This window comes from Octopus bimaculoides, chromosome 6 (genome assembly GCF_001194135.2).
Source record: "Octopus bimaculoides isolate UCB-OBI-ISO-001 chromosome 6, ASM119413v2, whole genome shotgun sequence".
NCBI classification, from domain to species: Eukaryota; Metazoa; Mollusca; class Cephalopoda; order Octopoda; family Octopodidae; genus Octopus; species Octopus bimaculoides.
The window spans coordinates 9,417,946-9,428,073 of NC_068986.1; the positions used below are offsets into that span (position 1 = coordinate 9,417,946).

Here is a 10,128-nt window from a genome sequence, read left to right on the forward strand (position 1 = left end):
GAAATATTTTGTAGTAAATGATAATAGTTAGAATATTATTATATAAGAATGTATCTTCTTGTCTTAATGGAAAACTATTGATTTGACCAAATGATTATTTTCTTAGTGAATATTTTTTTTTTTGTTTTCCTTGTTCTTTTTATTAAACATCATTTTAATAATCTCCTCTTCATGTCTTGGTTACTTTGATCATGTAACCACCACCACCACCACCACCACCACCAGAAAGCAAACTACCACCACCACCACCACCAGTAACCGAGGGTAGGTAGTAGTATACTGCTGCTATGCATGGTGTTTTAATTAATTTGTATTCATTAAAGACCCCATTTATTATTATCCATATTCATTTGCTGCGTCATTAAAATTCTCCAAGACTTAATATTAAGAAACTATACTTATCCCAAATAGTAAGAAACCAAATTTCTTAATATTTCTGTTGAATAAAGTGGCAAGCTAGCAGAATCATTAGCATGTTGGGCAAAATGCTTAGCGGCATTTTGACCGTCTTTATGTTCCATGTTCAGATTCTACTGAGGTCGACTTTGCCTTTCATCCTTTCAGAGTCGATATAATAAGTACCAGTTGCGTACTGGGGTTGATGTAATTGACTTACTCCTTCCCCTGAAATTACCTCTTTGTGTCAAGGCTTGAAACCAATATTTTTGTTGAGTAAAATTATTGTGGTTTATATCTATCACAGTTCCAATGAAAACTTCATTGTTTTTATTCTTGATCCTATTTAAACTTTTTGTCTCACTTGAAGGCAATATTCTTCATTGTAACGCTAGATGATCGAGAGGGTTATATGCCAGCGAAGTTCATTTCTAATACGTAGCTAATATTTCTGATATCAATTTGTAACCCTGTCTGATGTTTCTGATATTTCCCCACCTTGATAAACAAACTAATGAATAATGAATTAAGGTCAAGTCAATTCACTTTCTCATTCGCACGTTGCGTCAGAGCAGCTAACAAGTGAGTTTTATACAAATTAACTAACCTAAAACAGCTGCCAATTTTTCTCTTTTTATAACTGCGTTCCTATGGTAACCAAAAGCAATTGAGCTTAAGGCTAAATCTTCATCTGTTCCTGAAATATGAAGTTCCTGTCCTTTTCCTTTATCCTTTTTCGTTCTGGATTCACTTTATTTAATCTAAGAATTTCCAGCACTATTCTGGTAGCATCCAAAGATTTATAAATTTGAGTAATTGTCTTTTATCTTTGATTTAAGCAACATTTGTTTCCCAAGATATGCTTCTAACATGAAGAGATATTATTCCATGCATGCAACAGAGAAGTTTATACAAGATTTCTGTTGCCAAGGACATTTTTATTTGTAAAATTAGCTAATTACAAACAGCAAAGTGAACATTAACCTAATGTAATTGAATAGTAAATTTCAATTAAGATTAAACCTTCAATGAGGAGAAATGACATCAATATAGTATTAATAATTCTGGTAAAGAAAGGTAGGGGAGATAAATGAGGGGAGATGTTATTAGATAATAATAACCTTGTCTTGTTGGTTGCTGATATCTTCAAATTTGTGTAGGATTAGGATTAAAAGAAAATGTGATTATCAGTTGATTGATACTTATATAGATGTTGTTTAGTTACAACTCAAGCTCTGATGACATTTCAGCTTTGACCACCTCATCTTTTTTGTATGCTTTACTGTTTTAAGACTGTAAAATGTGAGTTAATGGAATTTGGTTGTCATTTCAAGCAGGTTGAATAGGGATTTAAATTGTGATCATCATCACCACCATCATTACATGTCTACTCACCCTGACTCCCCCCCCCTGTTTGCCTGGGTTAGATGTTCTTTTTCCAACCCACCTTATCCCCACTTGTGATTCCTCATCAACTCCTTCATAAGGTTTACTATTTTGAGCTCAGCCTTCACGACTTCTTCCCATGTTTTCCTTGGTTTCCTTTCAGAAGGAGCTTTTCTGCTCTCTCTTGTGAATTTAAAATATTTACTCATATTTATTTACTATTTAAGAATTTACTTTAAAGCATTCTGTTTTTAGCTTCCTGGTTTCATTTCTTTTTCTTTATATTTTTGTCTCTTTCTATCTGTGTTTTTTTATTTTTTTTATTTACAACCACAGTTATAAAGTTGTATCCCTATTAGGTTGGTGAAGAAATTTCTGATCCGAGACTCTTTTAGCATCATGTCTTCATCTTTAGAATATTTGTAAACAGAACCAAACAACTTAGATAATTGTCAGGGAATTCGTTAATATAGAAAGGAGCCATTTTATTAGGTTCAGCTCCAGTTTTGAGATGCAAATATTTTTATCTCTTCTTCTGGATGTTTATCTTAAGTGTTACGTGGTCTTTCTAACTTCTTCATTGATAAAAACTTTCTGAACAATAAGCAAAATGTCTAGAGTTTTTCATATCATAATGAAATTTGTATTTTAATTTAGAATCTTCTCTCTGCTGCAACGTATGTTATTCATGGAGGCTGTTAAGAATCTTAGATGAATGTAGTTTTGTGAATCTTGTTTGGCAGGCACCATTACTGATCAGGAATTTTTAAAGTGAAAGAAAGATGCTACTAAAGATTTCTAAATTTATACAATAATTTACTTGAAAACAGAGAGGAAAGCTAATTATTTTGATGATTATTTAGTTGTTAACAAGCTAGTTACTGTAATAAGGAGTATAAATAGTTGCATAAAGAAATGGATGGTTTCTACTGTGTGGCAGCTTTGCAACTGGAAATAAGCAAGAAATAAAAATGATTGGGTCTAGTCATACAATGGAGGTGGTTGAGTTGAGATGCAGGAATGATTTGCGACTAAGTAATTATATTATGTGAGTTGATGCCTAAGATGTGTAAGAAAGCTCAAAGAGAAAGAAAACTGATGGCACATGTTGGACTCTTTAACCCTTTAGCATTTAAACTGGCCAGATCCAGCCTCTCACACCTACCCTGCAATGTCATTCTGAAGATAGACAATCACATCTTTGAAGTTTCAAAGCTACAAGATAATGCAGAATTCACTTTAAACCATGTAAATAACTAAGCATTACATTTGGCAATGGTGAATGGTTAAAATCAGAATCTAAAGATCTCACTGAAAATTCTGAATGGTTTCAATGGTGTTGCTTTTGTTGTTTTTGTTAGATGAACTTTCCTGAGAAGGAATTAGCAAGATCCCTGTCACTGGTACCCAATTTCTGGTACCCTGTAATTTCACAAACTGCCTCCATTTAGCAATGCACCACTTCCTCAGCAATGGCATTGGCAGGCTACTTATCAAGTTTTAAATTCTTGAAATTCTTTAAGAGTAAAATGTCATATATATGATAGACTATATTTCTGGGCTGAAAGATGGAAGCAATTCTTTTTATTAAAAGACTCCTTATTGAAGCCCCTTGTCAGGTTGTAGACTCTTTGCATTATTTTAAAGAAATGAAGTGCAAAGCTTTATTGATATCAATTGTGGTTAGATTATTATGATGGTAGATTTTGTATTGACTGCATCTAATTTATAGTAGGAAAATGTAAGGATTCAGCACAGTAGCTAGATACCATATGTGTAGTGAAACGTAGGATATTGAAAATAACTGATAATTGTTTTAAAGATTGTAGGAGTGGAATATTTGTTAAGCTTTAATATGGTTGTAATCTTATCTAGTTTTTATTGTCTTGAGTTGGTATAAATAGCCAATGATAGTAGTATATTGATTTTGGTGGACTCGTTGATGATTAGATTTTATCTCCTCATCATTTTATGTCTGCCTTCCATGATGGTATAGGTTGGACAGTTGGACAAGATCCAATGGGTTAAGGGACCATGTTATGCTCTGGTGTCACAGTTGCATATTTGGTTGAGCCATGTAGTATGGGATTTTTCTAAATTTCTCTCATGTATTTTGCTAAGGAAGATGTGAGATTGTGTTGTTGGTGGAAAGTCTCCTTATTACAAGTAACTCTTATTCTGTCTTTGTGATTATTAGCATAGATTGCAGATCAAATGTTTTCGTGTCATTTGATGTTATCAAACAGTTTTAGTCAGTGGAAAATATATAGTAGGGCTTGTAATCTTTTGCCACTAAGTTGTGTTGATTGGAGAAATTAATACAATATCATGGTCTCTGCTGTTGTATTTTCAAGCTATTTGTTAAGATCTCTACTGGACTGACCTCCTCATTGTGGAGTATTCTCATTTGAAGTATTCTGTACATAGATGAAGCCTAATGATTTCATTTCTTCTGTTAAGAATCTGTTGTGAGAGATTTCATTGCTGTATAAGCTCTTCTGAACTTGCAGGGTATGAAGTCCACCAATTATTGGTGCTAGACTTACCGTCTGCAACCCCTGAGCAAATGTTGCAACCAATCATCTGGTATAAACTTAGTGTTAACTAATTTAAGAAACCTAAAAATCTAACTAGAAATTATTAGATACTGATTAATATTATTTCGAGACTTTTGGTAAAAATGGGAGATAACCATGGAGAAGTTTCTGTCACATTAGATGTCCTCAGCCAAGCAGAGATTTCACTGTAATTAATGAAGTAATAAGGTAATCGTTTTGTAACTGCAAATATGCATTTGTTGCCAGAGAAAGATAGAAATATTCCCAGAATCAATTACTCTTTGATGCTGTCTGCATGCTCCTCTCCCTACTCTCAAACCCATTTCAACATACATCAACAAACCAAAAGCTTAGCAGCTGAGACAGTTTGGATATTTTGAAAGAGCACTGGTGGTCTGTTAGGGCCCAAGGCAAAGAATTGGCTTTGGACTTGTGCAGTTAGTGTTTTCTTTGGGCCTCAGCAATCCTGTTCTGTTCATAGGGGATCACACCTCTGCTAGGGCAGCTTCACCATGCTGGGTAGTTTTATGTTTGCATTTCGCAGGCGTCCGGGTTGATCTTAAAGCTCTTCAGTGAGGCCTTGAGTGTATCCTTGAAGCACTTTTTCTGTCCACTTTGCGTACACATGCCTTCTGCTAGTTTACTGAAAAACAGTCTCTTGGGGGTGTTGCATGTCAGGCATTCAAACAAGGTGACCTGCCACATATTCTATGATTAGAATCATGAGCAGAACTAAACTTTAGAAAGATGACTCTTCATCTATTGAAGAGTGGAAAGAAAAGAAATATCTAGTAGAGATAACTGAAAATAATATTTACTTGTAGAAGTATACTGCGAATAACATTTAAATCCTTTAAAACTGTCTCTGGAAAAAATAGGTTTAACCCTTTTGTTACCAACCCGGCTGAAATCAGCTCTGGCTCTGAATACAAATGTCTTGTTTCCATAAGTTTTCAATTAAAATCTTCCTTAGTTACAATTTATGTTTCTAACACTAGCTGAATGATAACTAAATTCTTTGTTATATTTAAAGTAATTGAAAGAAACACAGAACATCTAAAATACAGTAACGAAAGGGTTAAGAAAAAAATATAAACATGATATTTACCATGGCTTCCTACTTCTTAATGGATTGTTTTATAAATATTCCAAAATGAAAAGGAAAAATTGTATTTATGTAATCTACTTATTCATAATAATTTTGTTAATTTCATAAATTTTACCTCTCTTGGTAGAAGAGAAAATTGAAGCAGTTCAAATCACTTCTGGTATGTACTTCTAATTTGTTAAAGTAGTTTTTTTATTTGCTTTTTCAAAATTTTTCTCTTTTATAAAATTAGAAATATTAAAATCATAAAACTAGACAGGAACTTATCAGTTGACAACACAGTTGTGCACTACAAAATCTCCACACGCACACGATGAAATTGTGATGCTTATAAAAGATTAATGATGGAAGCAGTGCCCTTAACACAACACTAAAATATGCAGACAACATACATTATTCACAAACAAGAACAGCTGACTAATGACATATAAAAGTAAGGATTAAAATGCAGATTGCAGTTTTAATATCTCCACCAATAACATTAGTCTTACCTTCGCACTGAGGGTCTAGAAACATTGATAATGTATTTAAAAATACTAATGTTACCAATAAAAATATTCAATTGTTACTGAGGATAATGTTCCCACAAAATTGTTTTAAAAACCTCGAGAAATCTTTGTGTTTTCAATATATGTCTAAAAGAAAACCTGCATCCCAAAAATTGTGTGTGTATGTGTGTGTGTGTGTGTGTATGTGTGTGTGTGTGTGTGTATTCACATATATGTATGACAAGAATTAGATGGCAGAATTGGTGTGTTGAACAAAAATAACCTGTGAAATTAAATTCCATGCTGGTTGCCTCCCCTTATACCCAGCCAAGTTACTTTTGTCTCTGATGAGATCAACAAAAGGTCAAGTTCAATGTGAAGTCCTCAAGTTAAAAAAACAAAAAGCAAAAGAAGTTATCATTAACTGTTGTTAATGCACACACGTTCACATAGCAACCCTGACTGTTAAGTCACTACTTCTGGTAGCAACTATTCATAATACACACTCTGCCCAACTTATCTCTGAAAATGATTTTGTTGGCAAAGGGCATCTGAAAGCTGTATTCATTCATTCATCTAATCGGGGCATTTAGATGAATGAACACCTTTCACAAAGTTGTTGTTTATTGTGAGAGTGAGAGTGTTGTGTTTTTTAAAGACTTCTAAATAACTGCAACTAATTTGGTGTAGAAGTATTTCTTAGTGCTGCTGTGAAAGAACATGGCAAATGTTAAAACTATGTCCAGACAATTCCTGGTATTTCTTTGGATATAAAAAAAGAAAAACAACCTTAATTTACATTTACATTATTTACATTTGATGGATATTTGTCCTCATCTTGTTTGTTGTTAACACAACGTTTTGGCTGATAAAGGACAGAGAACATCACTGGAAAATACAAAAACTAAAAGAAGCAGCACATATGTTAGGACACAACAACCTTCTAAGCAGACTAAGTGCAGATATGAATAGCATATGGGGGCCTGTATTAAGGAAGGATAGGAAAATATTAGATTTATAAGCTCTAAAATTCACTCCATAATTGCTCACGGGCATATGGCGTACTGGTTAAGAGCATGGGCTACTAACCCCAAGATTCTGAGTTCGATTCCAGGCAGTGACCTGAATAATAATAATAACGAAAAGTACTTTAGGAATGAGAACCCAGGTTTGAAATTTCCCCAAGATGAAGGCTGGAGGGTATATCAGCCGAAACGTTTTAATAAACAAGATCAGGACAAATATCTGTCAAATGTAAATAATGTACATAATTCCTCATCTCTTAAATATAGAACTATAACTTCAATTTATATTTTATAAGAAAATAGGTTCAGCATAATGTTGGCTTAAACTGGTTGTCCTCAAAAATTGTGAGGAAGAGGTGTGGGTGGATGGGGGTCCTTTTCTTATACTTCTAAAAATTTCAGCAGTTTATTGTTGGCTTAAATTGTTTTTTGTTTTCTCAGTTTGATAAATAGGAATCAATCACTTAGATATTGTGAATTAGCAGCTAATGGCAATGTGTCTTCATAACAATAGTGTTAAGGCAAACAATATTATGGAGTTAAAGACTTTCTTTTTTTCCCTTTCACCCTTTAGCATTTAAACTGGCCATATCTAGCTCAGATATTTTGTTTGATGTTCAAACCAACCAGATTCTGCCTCTCACTCCTACCCTACAATGTCATTCTAAAAATAAACAATCCTATCATCATAACCTTGATGCTTTGAGATAATGCATGATTAATTAAAAACAATGTGAATAAATGAGCATTAACATTTGACAGAATGTTAAAGAGTTTAGTCATTGCTAACTTTGTAGTTTTAAACACAAACGCGCGCACACGCACACACACACACACACACCAGTTTAAAAGAAAAAATCTAAATTTTTTTAAAACTTTTTTTTTGTTTTTCCTTTGTATAGCAGAGGAGTGTCCTCTCCCTGATATTATTGGTATGTATTTTAAGATTCCGGACTTTTTCTAATTTCAGTGATTAAAATTTCTTCCAAATTAGGTTTTTTTTTTTTGCTTGGGAGATTTTTTTTCTCAAAGTTAGATACATTTCATTCAATGACCATTTCTTATAATTTAACATTTCGACAATATTTAATTGGTTTAAAAAATAATTATCCGTAAAATTAAATTGAATACTGAAAATTTTTCAGTTAAATAAACATCTTTAAACTTTTTATTAACAAAAAGAAATATGCAAAAAACTATCTCTGGATTTTTTTTACTTTCCTTTACCTTAACGAAAAGAAGAAGATGAACGTCCACTCCCTGATGTCATTGGTGCGTACTTTCACTCTCGGAAACTGCTTATTGCATGCAGTGTATTTTCATACTTATATTTTCCCTGTTTATCTCACTGTCTCAAATTGGAAGGTGTGGTTCTGTTTAGAGATTTCTTAGATTTTAGTCACTGAAAGACATATCCTTTTCTAGATAGGATGCCAGTCTATCAAAAGCTTTATCCACAAAAAACTATGGACTAATGAAATGGTGGTAAATCATAAAAATCTTCTGGCAAATATTATGAATTGTGTCTCTTAATTTATGCTCCTGTGTAAAGTGAGCAGCAGTATAAAAAGTAGCTTTACCAAAAATATAATGATGGAATTCACATTAAAAACTCAGTTTAACTGAAATTGCTATCAATATTAAAAGTTAACCTTTTTAATACCAATCCACTCAAGATCGCCCTTGGTTCTATAACAGCTTCCTGTTTTAAAATGATTGAAGTTAAAACTTCCCATAGAAATTTCATGTTATGTTCTAAGCACCAACTCCATAATGACAAAGTTTAGGACAAATGTTGCTGTAATTTAGCCCCATGAGACATCGTCTCCAGCTGGCTATATGACACGATCTGTGTCCTCATATTTTCAAACAAGGGAATCTAGCACCCCCACTCAGCTCAAAACAATATAAGGATACAGATCGTGTCATATAGCCAGCTGGAGACGATGTCTCCTGGGGCTAAATTACAGCAACATTTGTCCTAAACTAGGACTGCCATGTTATGTTGGCAAACAATCTTTACTCCAAAGTACTGTTTCTGAATATCTCTCGTGAGATTTAAAAATAGTAATTTTCCAAAGTTATTTTAGTAAATCCTTCATTATTTTCATAATTTATTGGAAATAGGTGCAGGCATGGCTGTGTGGTAAGAAGCTTGCTTCCCACCCACATAGTTCCAGGTTCAGTCCCACTATGTGACACCTTGAGCAAGTATCTTCTACTATAGCTTTGGGCCTTGTGAGTGGATTTAGTAGATGGAAACTGAAAGAAGCTTGTTGTGTGTGTATATATGTATGTGTGTGTCTTTATGTCTGTTTGTTTCCCGTCACCACTTAACTGATGTTGGTTTGTTTACATCCCTGTAACTTAGTGATTCTGAAAAATTAACTGATAGAATAAATACCAGGCTTAAAAGAATATGTACTGGGGTTGATTTATTTTACTAAAAATTCTTGAAGGTTGTGCTACAGCATGGCCACAGTCTAAGGTTAAAAATAAAATAGCAGTGTACTTCAACAGAAATATTGTAATGAAATGGTTAAACTTTTCAAGACATTCCATTTCTTAGATTGCCATTCCAAACTATGTCGGACACCGTTAAAGATATTGCTTTGTGTTTTACTAAATTTCTCGTCTGAAACAGTTTCTCCCTTTCATTATTTCTGCACTCAATTTGAATAAGTTTGATCTCTTTATTTAAACATTGCTTAACACTGCATGTTTATAGTCAGAGTTGTGTTTCTAGAAGGTTCCGTCTGTTGGTAGTGAGACTAATTTGAGATATTCTGGAAACAATGACTAATTGTAATTGTATCAACAAAATACCTACAGATGTTTATTTTTATTCAATGAGTAATAAGACTTATATCAGATGATATGAGGGTGAGTGTACACACACACACACACACAAACACACATGTATGTATATATATAATACCTATATCAGGTGATATAGGTGTGTGTGTATATTTGAAAAAATGAGTAGAGATGGCTTTTTGTGGGGGTTAATTTTTCATTTCAATAATAATGTTTACAGCGAGGTACTCTAAGATGAGTTTCAAGCTTCAAATAACCGTTTTCAAATTGAGAAATCTGTGTTTTTATTGGTTGCTTAAATGACAAAAAAGATTTTTCTTACAAGTATACACACGAAAAAAAAAAAAAAA

General features: G+C 33.2%; 1 protein-coding gene across 1 annotated transcript in view; it reads left to right on the plus strand.

Moving 5' to 3' along the window:
- The first annotated feature begins 228 nt into the window (after positions 1–228).
- LOC106873546 (uncharacterized) overlaps positions 229–10,128 on the plus strand; it is a 63,201-nt gene continuing 53,301 nt past the window's right edge. Inside the window, exons 1-4 of the mRNA XM_052968603.1 lie at positions 229–264; positions 5,576–5,608; positions 7,867–7,893; positions 8,201–8,233. The gene's annotated coding sequence lies outside the window, so the exon portion shown is untranslated. The remainder of the gene's footprint in view (positions 265–5,575; positions 5,609–7,866; positions 7,894–8,200; positions 8,234–10,128) is intronic.